General features: G+C 27.9%; 1 long non-coding RNA gene across 1 annotated transcript in view; it reads right to left on the reverse strand.

The window, feature by feature from the left end:
* The window catches only part of LOC147802187 (uncharacterized), a 29,965-nt gene that overhangs the window by 7,932 nt on the left and 1,058 nt on the right, over positions 1-20,975 (reverse strand). The window lies entirely within an intron of this gene.

The raw sequence follows: 20,975 nt of genomic DNA on the forward strand, positions 1-20,975 counted from the left end.
AATGATAGAATAATAATTGGTAATGTTAATCTAATAGCTGACAATGAAAAGCTAATAATTGACAACTGCAGACTGATAATTGCAAAAAGTAATCAAATCACATATACTCTAAAGACAGTATCCTGATTTCAGAGGCAAAAATGTTTCATCTAAATTTAAAAGGGGGACACTGCGTCTGTAAAATTTAAAGACGCATCCTGCCTCTTATTTTCTCACGTGAACCGCTTATTAAAACTTATATTTCAGAGGTACATGGCACATGTTACTCTAATTTTTCTTACCTCTGTACCTTTTAATGATACATATATTTAAGGGATACTGTGTCTGACACATTTACATATACTTCGTACCTTTTTCATGTTCAACTGCACTGGCTAGCGATGGACAAAGCTTAGTTTAACAACTATAAATAAGTGTTAACTTTCAAGTTATAAGATGGCATATAATTCTCGAACGTTGTTTCATATGCTAAACGATCTTATAAATAATAATGATGAAATACGGCATAACCTTAATGTCAGCTTTAAAGGGCATTATTTACCTAAACCACGTCGTATGATTTCAAAAATCCAACTTCCCTTCCAATGTTTTGCACATAAGATTTGCAATCACGAGATATGTTCAATAAATTTGCTTTCTAAATCACGGATCCACATTCTAACGAAAAATAGTGGAGTGACAACGGCTGTTGGTAGCGAATTCCCGTAATGCAGTGTGGGAAAGCGATGTGTATGTACTGAAACGCATGTGTACCTCGCATACCTCTGAAAAGGAGCATCACTGTTTTAAAGGCACAAAAAACCGGTAATTATTTTTGTGCCTTTCAATCGATAAAAACCTTTTTGTACCTTTGATTTTCGTGGTACATTCTATATGCAAGAGGTACATAGCCCATATAACTCTTATATGAAAAAAATAAATGGTACTATGTGTCTGTGTTTTTTATTTAAATCGTACTATTTTTAGAGTGTACAGTAAAAAACTAATAAATGAATTCGTCAGTTCCGAGTTCATTTGAGTTCATCCCTTAGCCCAAGTCAGGTTGAAACTGTTTTAGCTCAGTGATCCAGTGGTATTTACGCTTGGCGATGGTTTGGCCACTTGCTATTTAATACACGCATTTTATCTGCATGTAAACACAAAACAATTACTTCTGTTATATCCTTAGTCGATATTAATCTCCAAGAAGCATTCTATTATTTTTCATTAAATTAGGTATTGATAAGCCTGTATTTAAATCTGATTGAACATCTCTTGAATACTAATATTTTCAAACAAGCTGAGCAAGTATGCAAAAATTTTTTATCATTTCAAATGTCTGCATGAAACGTTTTAGCAAAATTTTTTAAATATCATACTTTCTAGATACTTAATACGTTTCTATATTAAATTTGTGTCCCACCGTGTGCAATGCTCGTTAATTTAATCGAGAATTAGAACATTATGACAGTAAGTTATATAAGGACATACTTGAAAATATGATACTCGTTATTGAAATAACTTTATAAAAAAGTACTTTGAGGACGTTATTTACCTTTTATGGTCTGAAATTTTTCCCAATCCTTTTCAAGTACAAACGATTTCTAAGGAAAGAAATAGTCAGCAGTGTTCTTAGAACACACTTATAACCTGAACCCAAATCTTAAACACTATCTGCCTATTATCTTTATTACCTGGAGGTGGGCAGTTTTCAATAATTCCATCTTTAATTTCTTGAGAAACACAAAGAGTTTGAGTTAGATCTCCGTTAAGGCTTAAACTCGAATGTATCAATAAAAAGATTCATGAAGTTGCTTTATTTTTTTGGTCCCCCCCCCAAAAAAAATGCCTAAAAAACTAACAACCTATAACCTTTTTTCGGCCCACAAGAATCACTGCTCACCTAAGAAATAATGTGCGTCATCAAGTAAGAAGAAGCAGGAGATGCAGAACGGATAAATGAAGAGTGAGTAGAGCAAGATTCCTTTTGAGATCATGCTAATGTAAAAGAATTTGGTAATACTTTGTTCAAGGATACAAGGGCCTAATATTCAAGGGTTCTAAGATTCAAGGACCTGTTGGAGTTAGCCTGTTTGACCTAGAAACTGTCTGATTTAATCAAAATATTAACTATTCGTGTGCAATATATTGTCCCTAAAAAATTATAGATGTACTAAGCTTTTTTTATAAAAGATTTTTTTTTCTAGAAAAAGACATATTATCTGTTCTTACCCTATTGGAGGAGTAAGACCGGGTTCGCATGTTAACCCTATGGGAAATTTAAGAATACTAGAATTTCCGTGAAAATGTAGCAGGCATTTCTACTTTATACGACAGTTTTAGAAAATTTTGCGTGTAATTTACATGTGATGTAGTAAAGGCGGTACTTAAGGAAGGGGATGGGGGACCAGAACGTGCGCAAGGTAGGGGATAGGGCACGGACTGCTGAAGGTCTACGAAAAATATCATGTTAATTAGTTTTTTCAAAGAATATTGCAGGTAATTAAGCGTTCTACAAATTGAAAATAAAGCTTTTTGTGCTTTGAGGAAGGGTCCCGCGATAAAATTTGTCTCGGATGTAAAACCTCCACTGCAATGCAGCTTTTGTGGGCCCAGCATAGACACACATCAAGGGGGTAGCGACAAAACCGGGTAGTAACCGGTCTAATGCCGAAAGAAGTTATCCAAAGATTACAGAACAGTTCTTTTATTGGACTAAATCCTCATTGTTTGTTAAGGTATCAATTTTTAATAAAAGTATAATAATCGGACTAAAAACTGTAATGACTAATAAAAATAATCATTTAGCAAAAGAAGAACATTAGAGAGTTGACATACACTGAATTTTCATTCTAAAATTATGATAAAATTACCGGCAGCAGTCTGTCCATCCAATTAACGGTAACGTTTATTGTAAAGCACTTACGGTTAATTGGAGGGACAGACTGTTGACCGACATTTTTACCCTTAACAGTTTTAAAGCCGTTTACAACAAATATCGTTAAAAAATGATGAATACAAAACTATACGATTTTTAAAACCATTTACAACTAGCATGGTTCCAAAACTGCATAAAAGAACTTTAACACGACATTAGAGACAGTTTATGGTATGTGTGAATGAGATTCTGGTTTTTTAACAATCCGGAGTCACAAATTGGGGAGGGCAGGACACTGAAAACTCTTCATCTGTTGATGGGAATGGAGGAAATATTGTTCAATGATGGGGCTCGAGCCCCCCCCCCCCCCGATATGTCGATCATGAGATTGAAAGATTATCCCTCTCGGTTATGATATCTTCAAGGAACTAAGTAGCTTCATTAGATAGGCCTAATTGGTGCTATAAAATTCAGGTTGTTTAACCGTATTAGGTGAAAGCAGTTAATAAACGGTTTTTCTCACAATTTACAATTTGAAAACCATCTTTTTATGGTTATTTGACTGTTTTGTTTGAATATGGTAAAATAACAATTAAATAGAAAGTTATTTAACATATTTTTCTGAGAAATTTCTAACAGTGTAATAAAATAAGCTTATTTATAAAATAAAAAAAAAATGAAAAAATAATTTAAAAAAAAAAAGAAAACACGCTATTATTATACATCCTTTTTCTTGACTTGTAAAGTGTAATTCAGAGTTTGTCAGCTAGAAAACAGAAATAATTTTGACACAATTGAAGTATGCGGTCTCAGTCCATTTTTTCCCATGTATCTTACGATAATTAAAAAAAGCGGCAATATGCAAATAATACATTCATTTTCCTATGCACTAAGTTAACAGGTTAAGTGCTCAGTATCTTTAAATTGCACAATACATTTAAGATTATTGCAATAAGCCTATATTCTTTTGGGCTAATTAGAAAGTGTGTTAATTATTCGATCAGACTGAACTTGCGTGGTTCTATTTTAATCAATTAGGCATGCTTAAATTATAGGTTTATACTTTAATAAGATATGCTTACTATATCCCTCTCTACTCTAGACATATTGCTAACTGCTTGAAATGAATCAAGCTAATTGAGTAAGGAATCAAACTTACTACACGATAAAAAAAAAAAATTAGCTCATTGCTGTATAAGCCAAAAAGTTGTTAGCTTTATTATTTTATTTTATAACCGTCGTTGAGAGAGAAAGAACATCTGACCCAATTGAGGATTTACGACTATTAATGTTCAACTCCAAAGCCTTGTAATTTTGAACGCAATCCTGAACACAAGGGAACTCCTGCATCAAGTATTGGAAGTTTGCCTTCGTGGAGGACTCTTTTTATGAAACTAACCCACATTTGCATGACATGGAGAGGAAAACCTCCCACGTTTAGCCTGACGGCCAGGGAACTCTAACCCATGATACGTTTACCACTGAGGATATTTTACGTCAGCACTGTGGTGCTGACGTGCAAGCCAGATGTGGAATTTGTATCGACCAGCCATCGCTGGGATTCAAACACGGTTCCCATCATTGGAGGGCGAATGCCTGAGCCATCACGGCTCTGTTCGGCTTATTATTTTATTTTATTACCGTCGTTGAACAGCCGACCCAATTTTTTGGTTTACAACTAATAATGTTCAACTACGCAGTCTTGTAATTTTGAACCCAATCCAGAAGACGAAGGAACTCCTGCATCAAATATTGGGAGAAATTTGGTGCTAACCGGCATTTGCGTTGCACGGAGAGGAGGAAAACGAGAACCTCCCACGGTTAGCCTGAAGGCAAAGGGACTCTAACCCATGATCCGTCTACCACTGAGGATATTTCACGTCAGTCCACGATATCTTGATATCTCTTGCTGCGTTGTAAAATGGCGGGGACTGTTTGCAAGGAGCCGGACTATGCAATATCCAGAGACGTATACATGGTGAAATGGCTTGAACAACCATAGGATTTATCCGAATAAATGTAAATCTTCAAAATTAAATTTTAAATATTATATAAAAGCAGGGCTCTATGAAAATAATGATTTAAAAATTTAATTAAATTATATATATGTACAAAGAAATAAATAGAGCAAACATGAATTTCACTGGCTTTAGATCAACGCATACAAATTCTTAAAAATAGATTATTATTTCTTAAATACAAAATGTTAAGTAAGTATATTTCGGGTACGGTTAAAGTATGTTTCTTTATACTTACAAGATGGAAAAAGGTTAGAAATTACCAAATGCTTACGTAATATTTGAACAGCTGTCATTTATCAAATTCTTGGAATCTCAAATTTAATTTTTTCTTCCTAATTCAGTTATTTTTGAAATTAAATATTTCAAAAATAAGATATGTTATATAAAATATTTCAAGAGTAAAATATTTTTTACTGATTAAGGAAATTTGCTCTTTTACCTAAGTTATTGCTGAGATATTCCTCCGTGTGAATATGAATAATAAACGAATAGAAAACCTTTTAAGGAGTACCTTTTAAGTACCTAAGGAGTTATCTAAGTCAAGGAGTACCTTTTTTTTAGTACCTTTTAAAGAGTTCATAATCAGCGCGATAATAGAAAATTGTCCCGTTTTAGGTGGCCATTGCATTGTTATTAATAATCGAGGGCTGTTATTATAAAGTAAAGTATTCCCGCAACAGCCCGTTGTGGATCAGGGGAGGCTAATGGAGGTTAAGGTTCTACAATTTCATGACCAGCGCTTTATTGGGACAATGGTGTCAGCATGGTACACAGGCCACCTTTACTTCCCAATCAAGACGGCACCCATCGATCTGAAGAGGGGTAGACTTTGAACCGCCATTGGGAATCGAACCCCAGTTCATCAAAATGGCAGTTCAGAGCCTTAACCACTGAGCCATCGTGGCTCTGTTTTTAGAATAACAACGTCCAAATAGGATATATAAGGAAAAAATATAACTTTAAGAATACTAAACTATTGTATATCGGGTGATACTACTTAACTATTTATCATTGTAGGGAATATTGGGCAATGATACTTAACTTTTGAACATCAATGGGAATAGCGGGTGAAATTAAAAGTGGAATGCACACTTAACCTTAAAAAAAAGAAGAAAAAACATCAGTGCACGGTATGATATTTTCCTTATGTTATTATCTATCCTTAATCTATTGTTTGAAAAAAAAAAGAACAATATTGTTTTATTAAAATAAACAACAAACAAACTGAATAACAAAAAAATATATTTTAATGTAAAACATTATGATGCATCATAATTGGAGGGCAACATATATTTTAAAATATTTTTTTTTTTGAAGCCAAATATCATGAAATATCACCAAATATCGAACTACGGCAGCAAACGGGAATGATTCCACCGTCAGAAGTAAGCAGTTTTCGTCTACCACTATACAACTTGGAAAGCATGAATCAGGACAACACCGGAAATTTGTGCTTAAAATGATTAAAGACTTCAGTTTTCAACAAAATCATGATCTAAATTCAAATTCTTATTTTAAAAAAATTTCCTTTTGCTTCCCTTGTAATATTGTTTTAAATGAAAAGAACTGGTTTTGTACTCTCACTTCATCCTAAAGTGATCCATTAAATTTTGCCACCCAAAAATCATAGAGTTCTATAAAAAAAATATGCTATTGCATATTTTTTGTGAAAATTAGATACAATCAATTACTAATCACCATGTATGACGACATAAAAAATAATAATAGTAACTTCTTGTTCTTTATGGCATTTAGAATATTAATTTCTAGCTTGTGTTGACTAAGGCAAAGAAAATATTAATAAAGGGGTAGACAGAATGTCGAAAAGGTTCTAATTAACTGAAGTTCATCGACCTTCGTTAATGGAACGAGTTGATGTTGAAAGACAGCTCTTTTGGAGTTGCCGACGCTTGTGCTAAGCTGACATGCGATCTTTCTATGAAAACAATTCAACGATAAAAATAACCAATATCATGATCATTTTTAGGATGTTTAAATAATTTTTGTTGAGTGAATGTGGTTATACACTGTATCGTTCGTTTAGATACAAAATAACAACGGGAGGAATGATTATTATTTTAATTGAGAATAATGTAAGTCCACTAATAATGCCCAAATAAGATGCAAATTAATATCGTTTTGATATAAATTCAACGACATTACAATGAAAAGTTAAGAGTCAAGAATTTTCATTACATATTTAAGTTATCATAACCATCTTTCTTTTCACAGTAGCAATAATAATGAACATAAACACAAGAAATCAAGCATGGGGGGGGGCTTAAATCCCTCCATTTCCATCTAGAGGGGGCTCAAATCCCTCATTCATTGCGCCTAAGCTTGTATATTTAAAATATGTTACAAGCCTTAACACGAATCAGCATTTTTCTTCGAACTGAATAATACAGTTACCAAGTGAAAAATAAAAAATATAAATAATGATAAAAAAAGAAGAAAAAAAACAAAATATCTGAATAACTTTTAATCTAATTATTGGAATTTTATATACTTATAGGCAGTCTAAAAGTTTCAAGAGATAGATATTAATGCTTATAATTAAAATAGTCGATATTTGAAGCTACTAAATGAGATACAAAACATATTTTCTTCAAGAAAAGAAACTTTATTTTTTACATATTTTTATTAGTTTCTTTGAAATAAAACTTTTTTTTTAAAAAATTATTATATATTTTAATTTTCATATTTTGAGAACTATTTCACATCAATTTTATTTAATTTTTAAAATTTGTCCAATGAGAATGCATGGAATTAAATAAATTAAAAATAAATAATTTATGAAGGATTCTGTATTAATCATTAATAATTAATTAACTTTTTTAAATCTCCAATTTCTACCTGAATTAAGTCACCATTGTTTTGAGGGTCTAACTTTATACGTTACATTTTATTTTGCTGTGCAAAAATTATTTGACTTGGCAACTTAAAACTATGGTGATTCACATAAAAATGCTCTGAGATTACAATGAATTAAAAAAAAGTTAATGTTTTGTAATTAATTCGAGAACTATCAACTGTTAAATTTATAGTAAAAAAAAATTTTTTTTTTAAAAACTCAGGGGTCACTTTGCATCCCAGGGATACAAAACTATTCAGTTGGGTCGAAGTTTAAAGAACTGAAAAGGCCATTTTTATTTGTAAACGCTTAAAAACGTTAAAAAAAAAAAAAAAATCACGTAACATAATTTTGTTTTGTTCAAATTTTATTGCATTTCGTTATTGGTTGTTTCTTTAAAAAAAATTTCCTCGCTTTTTGCTTTGAACACTGACCATTTCTTCATTGAAAAGGGAAATAGAAATTTCGTTAAGGTTTATCACAGCTGTTAGTTTTGAATTAATTTAACCGAATAAAAGCACTGAACAAACCCGCTTTGCCAAACTATAATAGAGATTTTTATAATTAAATTATCTCAAAAAATGAGTTTTTTTTTTCTTAGAAAAATAGTAAAAACTGAATTTTAAGCAAAAGATAAATATTTTTTCCTTTAATATTAAGGTTTTTACAGATCAATTCATACATGTATTGACTAATTTCAAAAAATTCTTGTAGTTGCTAAATCATCAGGCAAAATAAGTACTATTTATAAATTTTCGTCATAAATTATAAGTCCATTTTTTTTCGAAAATTGCAAACAATTTCATTCAAGTACAAAACTTGTACATTTTTTTTAAATTGACAACATAAATTGTTTTTAACATAAGCTGTCACAAATAATGAAAAATTATAGTATTCCGACAGTTCAAAGATGAGTATGTCTTAATATTTGTCTTAGAGTTAGATGCAAGGTAACATAAAAAATTTCATAAATGTGAGCGATTTTATCTAAATTGTAGGCTTGTTAATTTCACTTGATGAGTACTATCCAAAGACAACTTTGCTTCCTTATTTACATTATAATTTTCGAAGATGGATTTAAAATTATGAAAAATTGGGAGGCAAGCGTCAATAAGTCATTGGAAACCAAAACAAATTTGTTTTTTAATAAAATTTCAGTTTTACAGCCGGAAACAAAGATAACCTCGAAGTGTTTATGGATTCCAATGCAGAACTTTTTTTAAGCAACTGTATTTTTCTCTTTGTAAAATTTTAGAATTATTATTAGTAACATGGTTTTCAAATATTACTCGTGCATGTTTATGGAGAGTTTAAATTACTCTCCTGATTGTCAGCTAACTTATCGAAAAGCTCAAAACTCTTGATGAAGAATACTTTTCCAAAATAAATACTTTTGTTCCTGACAGAGAAACTTTTGACAGAAATGAAATTTAATGTCTTTTAGAAGAATTGCTTAATTCATACCTCGTTTCCGGCATAAGCTGTGAAAAACAAAACTTTCTTTTACATACTTAAATAATGTTGCTAAACATATTTGAAACATTTTTCTACCAAATATTTTTTTTTCATTGCGTAAAAAAGAAAAAAACAATTTGCAGTCACTAATCTGCGTCGGGTCATGGATGATGACCATCTCATCCTTTTCCGAGCTCGTGCGGGCCACTCCTGGCCAGCCAGGGCCCAATAGCATAGGCTATCGCTACCGCTGCTTCTCTTTTTCTTTGTGTGTTCTTTCTTCTCAAAATGCTAACAAAATATTTACCAAGTTACAAAAAAAAAAAAAAAAAAAAAAAAAAAAAACGTAATAAAAGAGGATGAAAAAGAAGAAAATATCTTGTTACCTATAACAATTATTTCTCGTAAAAAAGTCCATTTTTAGCCAATGAGATAGATAGATATAGATATATAATACAGTGCTATCAAAATATGTATTAATGTGTTTTAAAATCAATGCAGTAAACAGTTTGGTGTTATGGCAATAATTTAGATAATCTATTACTTGATATTGGTTTGAAAATATACAGAACAGGCAAAGAAAATAAAAAATACGTGGTTAATGCAAATATAAGTATAATAAGGAGTTTTTTTCCGATCTGTACAAGTCTTGTACATATATACAAATATACTGCATAAGCAAATTTTCTAGTCTTCCCTCGTTTCTTTAAAAAGTTTGATATCTATATTATGTAGCTTAATATCGTGATTTAAGTTTAGTAATTTATACAGTTAAAGTATATATAAACAGTGTTATTTATAAAACAGTATTTTAAAATTGTGTAACATTTAATTACGCGTTTGAGTTTGGTTTGAACTAAAAAGAGATCAAACAAATTTTAACTTCAAAAAAAAAATGATAGAAAGAATATTACATTACATTACAAAATCGCTATTTAAAATTCTATTAAAATAAATAAATAAAAAGTATTTTTCAGAAGAAAATAATCGAAGAAAGCTCATGGTAATAATATTTTTATTTCATAATCTCGTCAAAATTAGTAATGATTATATTTATGAACTTAATACTTTTAATTTGAATGATGGAAATTTTTATTTTAGTAATTCATTTAAACAAAAAAAAAATTCTTATTGCGTTAGTTCCAATTCACATTGTTTTTATGATGCATTTCTTTTAAATATTAAAAAGAATATTTTGAAAGAAAACTACCGAAAAGAAAGAGAACTAATAAAAATTACTCATTTGGAAATCAATTAAAACTGCAATACATGTGCTGCCATCTATAGGAACGTTAGCTCTTTATTGTTTTGAAAATTATTATTGATTTGCTTTTCCCCTCTCTTTCAGGGAAGAGCTTCTTCATCGAAGGGATTGCTAGAACTCTCTCACATTATCCGGAAGAGGAAGGAAGGAACGAAAATGGAATGAAAAGTATAAAAAATATGAAAATTATCAAATTATTTCAGCAATAATTCATATTAGTATTATTATTTGCATATTTTTCCAATGATACTTGTGTTGGCTCGACTATGTGACTTTTATTTTTTTTAAACTTATATCTTCATTCTGTTGGTGTAATTAAGAGCATTGAGTTTTTGTATTGATTTTGAAATATTTGAATTTTAGTATTGATTTTGAAATATTTGAATTTTAATATTGATTTTGAAGTATTTGAATTTTAGTATTGATTTTAAAATATTTATTACTAGTATGTATTTTTTTAAACTATAAAAAATTGTGTTTAATTTTTATTCTTATGGAATACATTACATAATGTACCATACAAAAATCAAACACTAAGCATCAGAAATATTTTTTGTAGCATTTAACGTAATGTCAAAGGTAAAGAATGGAGAAGTTATTCGAAAACATAAGTTTAATTCGGAATTTTTATTTTAAATATTTTAACTATAAAGAAAGAATATATTTTCAATGAAGAAATTCCGTATATTTAAATGTAAATTAAATATACGAAATAGTAAATTACGAAATACTAAGTTAATATATTTAAATGAGAAATGTTTGTTTCTGTCGGACAATATGGAACTCAATTGATTTTTGGCATTGAATTTGCACTTAAATTGTTGAAACTTCTTAAGATGCTTTTTTCAAACGTTACTTGGAGAATTTCTGCAGGTATATGGCATTCACTTTACGTATATAACTATTATAGTTATAAGTAGTCATTCATTTATAGAAAAAATATGCTGTAATAACTTGGAAAGTCGCTCTATAAAGAAGTTTTGACTCTCTATGGGAAATGATCACTAGGGGGAGTCACATTTAAAATCATGAGATTGGCCTTATAATTGTTATCTGGAGTTGTTTGTGTTAAATTAAAGTATATTATTTTGCAACCATTTTTGAACACCCGACACAATTTAGTTGAACACGACAGCTTATGTTCAGGACGACGGAGTTGAACACGACAGCTTATTTTCAACTCCGTAGCCTTGTAATTTTGAACCCAATTCAGAGGACAAAATGTGGGAGAAATTTGCGTGGGGGGACTTTTTGATTAAACTATCACGCATTTGCGTTGTATGGAGGGAAAAACCACAAAAACCTCCCATGATTAGCCTGACGGCAAGGGAACTGTTACCCATGATTCTACCACTGAGGATATTTTACGTCAGCACTGTGGTCGGTGCGAACCGGATGCGGTTGATCAAATACCGAAATATTGATCAAATAGCAGCATTCCTTATAGAAAACGATGTAACAGGGCAAGCTCTATTAAATGTAAAATTTCGCAAGAAATCTGAAAAACTTGAAAAGTTAAAATAAACAAGTTATTTTGAATACTCCAGAAATATAATAAAAGTTGAATTCCAGACATTAGGAACTCTTCATATTATGCACAAATCATCATGGGGGAGTTTGAGACTCTTGCTCCGTCTCAATAGACGAAAACGGTGAACCATTTTAAGTTTACAAAGTTCCTAGTTTCTGATTCCTGGGGACAATCTATATATTGGAACCATACATTGGATTCTCATAGCCATATATTGGAACGAAACCGAAATGTTGGATAATTTTGCAATCAAAATAGATCAGAGAGATCGGGTGGGGAGGAGGAGGCGGCCCAGATATCCAATCTTAAAGACACTAAGCATTACTATTTGCATTACTATTTTTGTTATGAACATTACAATTATAAAGGTATTGCTATAATTATTATGAAATTAATCTTTAATCGCTAAATATTTTGTTCAATCGAAATATATTGCGAAAAATAAATTTTAATTTGTTGAGAAATTTAAAAATAAAATTTAATAATTAATTTAATTTTTTTTTTTTTTTGCATCTAGAAAAAGTTTAATAACATTATTTAGTAGGAAAAAAAGGTGCATTTAATTTTTTATCCCAGAACAATTTCCCTCTGCATACGTAAAAAGGACTGAAAATATTTCATCAAGTAACTTTTTCATTAAAACATAATTCCCCCCCCCCCATTCGCAGCGATTAAACTCCTCTTTCTAACCAAAGATCTTCCCCCGGACTCCCTAACACCACTGCATGTCGCGGTTACAAATTCTGCTTAAAACAGATCCATTACCTAAATTTCTATTCAGGGTGACACTCTCTCTTTGCTTCTGGGGGTCACCCTACCGTAAATACGGTGACATCAGATATATTTTTTAAACTGGTAACTTTTTAATTAAGATTTGTGTCATATATTTGATACATCATCGATATTTATTTATTAAATGTTAGTATAAAAATATATAATTAAATTTGCATTACATATTAACTAGTATAAATATTAACTTTATTAGATAGGAGTTAATTTTTAAAAAATCTTTATGAATCGTCTAAAATCTTCTATTGGGACAAATGACACTGTTAGGTGGGACTCAGCCCTACCAGTCCCTTCCGCTGCTAGCCTTGTTTAAGAAGTAAAAAAGAAATTTTCAATTATTTCTTGGAATTGAACGAAATAATTCAAATCTGGGCTACATCAAAATTTTTTCTCCATTGTTTACCATTTAAGTAAAAATAATAAAAAGAATTAATAAATAAAATATAAATGACAAAAAGTAAATAAAACATAAATTAAAAAATGAAATATAAATCAGAAAATAAAATATAAATTAAAATGAATAAATTAATTAAAATGCATGAATTTATAAATAAAACAGATATCAGATTTTTACAAACAAGGAAGGAAGGATTTGGTATTAAAAAATTGTCAAACAGAACATGAAACAAGATGATAGAAATCATCGATATTATTTTAGTTTGAAAGTTGTCTATTTTCAATTCTATTAAATTGTAAAATGTTATTGCTGAACAGGTATTTCAAAGATGACTTTTTCAAAAATAGTTTTGCTACAGAATTCTATTTTCATAATAAAAAGTTAACAAAAACATAATTTGTTTAATTAAAAAAAAAGTGTCATAAGAGAAATATCTAAAGCACAAAGTAACGTATCATAACAAAATAATAAATCAAAAAGAGAAGTATCGGAAATCTATAATAATAGTATCAAAATTATTAATTATTAATAATTGATGAAATATTTTTTAATAATTGATTGATCTCTTATTATTAATAATTGATGAAATATTTTTTCCCAAGTATGATTTTTTTAATTATATTTTGAAGTTTAAAATAAGCAGCAGTTTAATCGGTATAACAATTTTTTTTATTTTTCTTTATTAAAGATAAAATTACATTTGTATGAATATTAATTTATTTCAATACATTCAAATTAATTTATATTAATTATGTGGTTAATGACGCCATTTATAAATCACATATTTAAATTCAGAATGTCAAAATTCCGACATGAACGTCACACTATTAATAATTAAACTTCTTTAGTAATTCTAGGAAAACTTTTACATGGGTTATTTTCATTTGGACACTGTTGCTACAGTTGGATCATCTCTCATAAATTTACTACTAATTATAAATTTGTACATTTACTATAAATTAGTTTAATGCACTGAAATTAGTTGAAACATTAATAAAATTGCGAAGAAGAAAACAGCATTATAATATGATCAATTTAATACTTTATCTAAAAAATTTCTTACCTGTAGTTTCTCTAAGTAGTTTCTTACTTTAAATAAAGAAATTAAATTGGGTCACTTTTTGAAGGAGGAGTGGCTTGTTTACATCCACTGCTCATTTGTTTACACTAAGACACTGAATATTACTTATTCCTGCATCGTAATTAGGCGGAACACGTTTTGAAGGAGGAGCTACAGTTTCTAAACCAATCAAAACGAAGAACCCAAGGCGAAAGATTTCTGATAGAGTTTGACTGACAGGAGGGCGCCACTGTAGATTATTAGTGTGTTTGAATTCAAGACTGACGAGAAATAGTGAGCATTTTCAAAAATTGTTGAACCCAATTCCGTATTGCTATTATTTAATATTTTCAATAAAAATATTTTCATTTTGAAAATAAAGTTAAAATTCTTATTTTGTAAAAGATGCAAATACTTGAAAAGGATTTAATTATTCTAAATTAATTACAAAGTTCTTAATAAGTATTCAAAGTTCTTAATAAGTAATCTTAATAAGTATTTCATATAAGAAATGAAAAAAATTTCTCTCAGAATATTTAAAATAATTTTTTAAAGTTTATTATTTTCCTGCGCAATTTTCATAAATTTAATTAATTAATCCACAATCATGGAGATGAGAACAACAACAACACTATATTTTTATGATATCTACCAAATTAAATAATCAAAAGATTTTCATTACTACTATTTAGGCGTTCTTAATGTACTTTATAACGTTTAATTTAATAAATATTTATCAAATTTGAAATACAGAACAAAATTTTTAAGTAATTATAAATATATTTATAAAAAGTCGAAGAATCTTTGAAAAGTATTCGAATATTTAGAATTCAAAGAATATTTGAAGAATAATGGAAAAATATTCAAATAGAAATTCAATGTAATGTTAATTAAAATTTTTGATATACTGTGTTTTGATATTTACAGTATTATTTGTAAAATTTCAATTACTAATTGCTTTTCATTAAGAATTGCTATACGATGTTTAAAACGATTATTTCATTTCCTTTAAAATTAAAGAGTTGCTTTGATTAAATTTCTTTTAAAAATATCCTTTCATCTCATTACGTTTCGTATGAAATTTTAATGTGAAAGCGTATACGTTGCCGATTTAAAAATGAATGAGTATTACAATTTATTTAAAAACAATAATGTTTCTCTTAAATCTTTCAGTTTTGTTAATTTAGTTACAAAATGCAGTAAATTTAACGCTAAGTTACAAGAGATTCGTTAAATTTTAACGCTAAGCATATATGAGAAAAATATTTTTTTAAGTCTCATAGTTTCTAAAATTAAGTTTCATAGTTTCAACATTAGTCACATTAAGTCTCATAGTTTCAAAATTAAAGTTTTAATTTTATTTTACTTAGTGCAGCATAGATTATAATAATAAAAAAAGCGCAATGTTATTAATTAATAATTATTTTAAAAAATTTCATAGAAATTAATCTAAATTGTAAAAATAATTTGGGATTTTAATATTTTATTGTAAGTTTCAAATTAAGTATAATATGATGCAACCTTACTAACATTCAATAAAAAATTTCAAAAAAAAATAAATAAATAAAAAAAAAAATGGCAAGTGCACTTCTAAAAGGTGTACTATGATGTAAATTTAACAAATTAAAAATAGTCAAATTATATTCCGAAATTGTGTAATTGTACCAAAACTATTTGCTCTTTAGTAAAAATTAAAGCTAATTATTATAATACTCACATTTCATGAAGAGTTGGTCGAAATTTTTGCGATTTTTTTTTCTTTAAAAAATTTTCAAAATGCCATCATAAGAGGTTTATTTTTATTACGTGGTTTTAATAATGACAACATATTTGAATTAAAATTAATTCATGTTTCAAAAGTATGTTTCCATACCCGACCACTAAATATGAAACAGATAAATTAATAGAAATTTCGTAATACGAGTAGCCATTTCAGATTGGAGAGAATCATAAGTGAACGAAAGTCGATTAGAGAGCTATTAAATTTTATTGGTAACTTTATTTCTGTTTGTATTTTTCCAATGGAGCCTGACGTACATTTATGACCGTTTATCTATGCCTAAACGTTAATAAAACTAATGCGGTACGTCATCATGCCGTAAATAAAATTGATTAAGTAGAGCTCGTGATCGCGTCTTTTTACGACGGTGACAACTCTAATCCTGTCGTGTCATTATGCTTGTAAACGTAAATAATAACAATTTGTGCAGTACAATCTGAATTATCTTCATAACAAAAATATAGGATATACATTATTTTTTTTTAATTCACGAGAAAATCTCTATTTTAAAATACTTTTAAAACTTTTACGCCCTTTAGTTGTAGAATTAAATAAGAACAATTTTTGAGCAATTATGAATAAGAACGATTTTTGAACAATTATGAATTTTTTATCATCCCCGAAAAATAAGAAAATTTCGCAATTCTTTCTGATTGATGAGAAAAAATTCAATACTGTTGTGCCATTTGTGGAAAATGAAATGTATAAATTGATTAATTATTAAATATTGACAATGATAATGTAATAATGTTCATTACTAATAATGTATTCATGATAAGAAAATGCTCATAATTTTGATAAATAGAGGGGGAAATATATATCTATATGTTTTTATATTTTTGTTGCGTCATTTGCTTGTAAATATAATGTAAAATAACTGTACCAAAATAAATGAATTTATATTAAGGTAGAAAATAAATGTTTAGAATTCTCTTAATTAATGTTATTGTAAGTGAAATATTTTTAATTAACAAAAAAAAATAACTGGGAATTAACTCAATCAACCATCTGAATTAACTAAATTAGCAATAACCTTCAATTTTGTAAGCACAAATTAAAGAAATTAAGAGAGAAGTACATGACAAAATAAGTGCACATTTTTACGACAAAACGTGTACATCTACAATAATCCAATTCTAAAATAATGTTCGAATTGATAAAGACAATTTAATATCTTTATAATATTTCAAAAACAAAATTTTATTTTCTATAATGGGGGAAATTTTTTCTGTGCACATGCATTAAAAAAAAAAATTCAGATTGCATCATAATGTAAATAAAAAGAACTCAAATTTTTAAATGAATAATATATTTATATAATCTTGTTCATTGTTAATTTGAAATTAGAATAACCCTCAACTTTTGATGTTTTTACTTGCATCATTTTGTAATAGAAACAAAGCATGTATTTTTTCTTTGTTTTGTTTAGGAAGGAAAAGAACATATTGTTAGAAAAAGTTAAATTAATGGAGTTTGAAATGATGTTTAATTTAATAACAATGATATCATCTCTTCGGTAATTTTACCTCCTCGTTAAAGTTTAAAGAGATACTATTGTTAATTAAATATTTCTAAAAGAGAAGCGGTATTTTTTTGTTTAATTTGCTGTCAAATATTTAGAAGACAATCGACCTGATTGTGCAATGACAATTTACTATAAGTTGACGTGATGGATATGTGGCCTGTGAAAAATAATCTCTTTAGCAACCTCAGATGACTAGAGAACCTCAAAATATATTAATATGATGCTTAAGCTTTGAATTAGTTAAACAAAAAATCAACCCTAAGTTTATCTCACATGGTAGAGGCATTATGAAATTCCACTGTTATCTCCTCAATTTTAAGTCAGCACTTATCGCAAGAGTTTACTGTAAATGAGTGCTTTTGTTTATGCACGGATGAAACAGAATATAAATTCTCAAAAGTAAGAGTACAGATTTATTCTTTTTAGTAAAAATACGCATAGGATACTGATAGTGTTTCCGAGTACATACTGTTATAAATCCCGAGTCAAATTACAGTAATCAATGAACCGGTCAGAGAAAATACGGCTCAATTAATCGTAAAATCGATTTTTACTGGAATATGTTATTGAATGAAAAATATACGGTGAATTTCACAATAATAATTACTGTAAAATCATTGAATCACTCTAAAAATATCACTCTAATTAAATAAATATCACTGTAAAAATTACCATGCAGTATTTTACAGTAAAAATGGATTCCATGGTAAAATTAATTTTACGGAGGACCGAACCCAAAGTACAAAATACCGTAATTTGATCCAGAATGTTTTGCAGTGTAATTTATTCTTGTTGCTTTTATTCAGGTAGCTTTTTTTCAAGAAAAATATAGCCTTTCACAAGACTTTGCTTGCTATTCTAAAGAGTAAAGTTAGAACAAAGAAATGTATCGAAGCTTAAAATAACGTTTACAAAAAATTAATTCATAATTATTCCGTAATTTGATCCGGAATATTTTACGGTGAACAAAAATATCATTAAAAAACATTTTCCTATATTTTTTGAAGTGTCATTTAAATGGACAAAAAATTACTAATTGAATTTTGAAAATCTTAACGGATATTTAATGAGGAAAACAGGCTTGAAATAAAGCACAAATCTTTTAGTTGAAGTTAGATTTAAGCCAATTAAAAATGCTTCTTAAAATTTTTATGTTATTAAAGACACATTGTCTTGCTCGTTTCAATTGTTCTAACTAAAAGAACGCAATAAGAAAGCCTCTATAATTAAAGCAACAAATAAATTTGATTTGGCACTTTTAATTAGATTTTTGAGCGTGCCCTATGATTGTTTTCCTAAACCTTATTTAAATTATTATCCGAGAACGTTGAATATGAAACATTAGTTTTCTAAAGAGAATTGTATTTTTTTGGAACCTTATTCATAAATAATAGTAATTATATCTTATAATTAATGAAATGTATTTTTTAAATTATGTAAATTTAACAAATAATTAAAATTTTTATTCTTTTTTATTAGTATGAATTGAATTAAAATTTCATATAATCGCTGTTAGTATGAATGCGATTAGGTTTACAAAGATTCGTTACCTTAAATTCGTTTAAAATCTCAATTGATTTAAATTTAATATTTTACTTCAAATTTGCCTTCAATAAATCTTTTTGTATTAAAAAACATTATCAAAAAGTATAATTCTGCCGGGGAAAAAATAGTTTCATAATTCTTTTGTAATTTTTTTTGTATAGACAAATGTTTTTTAATATATTATCAATATCATCTTTCGTAATCAATATATCATTCGCAAGATAAATTCTTTCAAATAATGGTGTAAAAATTCTAAATATTTTGAAGGATTGTATTTATTTTTATACAAACAAAATTATTTCATTTTTAAATGATACTATGTGATCAAAATTTTGGAATTCAATGTAATAAATGCATTCATTGTATTGCATGAAATATTACTGATAGTTGAAAAAAATTTTAAATCTTCTAATTATTTTAATATATAAAATGAAAAAATTAAATACGTGATTTATATTACACTAACGAGATTTTGTAATTCAATTTACGAAATATTTTGCTAAGATAAAAGCCTGCAAATGGTTTTGCAAAAATTCTGTTTTTGTTGCTAAAAAAATAAAAGTAAAATTTTTAAATGAATAAATGATATTATATTATGCTATTGAAATTTTGTAATTCAAATAACGGAACGATATAGTAAATAATTGACTCCAAGAAAAAACTATTATACAATAAATTTAATTATGGAACAAATATGAATTAATTTTAATTTACTTCAGAAGTTACAGCAATATTGTTTCAACAGAAAGTTCTACGTAACGAAAATATTTTAAAAAATGCATTAAAATTAAGTGCAATGATTTAAAATGAATTCTTTTTCCACTGGAATAAATCACAAAATAATTTGGGCTTTTTGTTTTAGTCTCTATAACTTGCAAGGAATTTAAATTTGTAATAATTCAATGACAACTAATTCCGTTTAATTAGATAAATAATAGTTTACAAGTTGTTTTTCTTGCAGTTCTGGTGGACCTCTTACTTAATTTAAATTAAATTCAATTTTCTATGATGTTTATAATTTCGACAAATTATTTTACGACAGTCTTTAAGGACATAAAATTATTAGTACTTCATATTTTCATCTGAATTCCAATTTTGTATTAACTAGTGTATGTCATTACTGTAAAATTGATTGTAGCTATTGTTTTAATTTAATTGGATTCAAACAATTATATAATCAATTTCAGATAAACACCAATTTTGTTTTAATTGAAACAAAACTAAATTAAACTAATTCACCACAACATATTAATATTACTTTTTTTCATACGCTGAGCCAATTATAAATCTTAGTTTTCATATATAGTCAATTTTATTTTAACACTATCATGATTACAACAAAATGATTTGCATTATTTGTTTCAGTTTTCATTCATTTTAACAGTTATAACATTAAATTTAATAAAAATAAATTTAAATTGAATTAAAAATAGATTTTTCTTCAATTTAAAATAAATTTTGTTTTAATTAAAAATAGGTTTTGTTTTAATTAAAAATGATAAAGTAATTTATTTCCTATAAATCCAAAAGTTTAAATTTTTATTTTTGATTTTAAAAAAATGTGTTTTTTAACGGAAACATATCATAAGCAGAGAATAATAAGGATTATTTGCTTCAGTTTCTAAGAATCTAAACAATTATAAATTATTCTTTTCAGTTAACATAAAAACTTGTTAACTAAAACTTACATAAAGTAGTTTGTGGCATTGTTTGGAGTCTTATGAACAACAAATAAACAACTTGATCTGAAAAACTGATTTCCATTTAGACGTTACATTTATTTTAATTGAAACATATGCCACAAAGTGATTTGCACAATTTGCTCAGTTTCTACAAATTTAAACCATAAGTGAAACAGAATAAAATAATTTACGTTTTCCGCTTCGATTTTAATGTA

This window comes from Parasteatoda tepidariorum, chromosome 10, assembly GCF_982258835.1.
Source record: "Parasteatoda tepidariorum strain Cologne lab strain chromosome 10, Ptep-v5.0, whole genome shotgun sequence".
Lineage (NCBI taxonomy): Eukaryota > Metazoa > Arthropoda > Arachnida > Araneae > Theridiidae > Parasteatoda > Parasteatoda tepidariorum.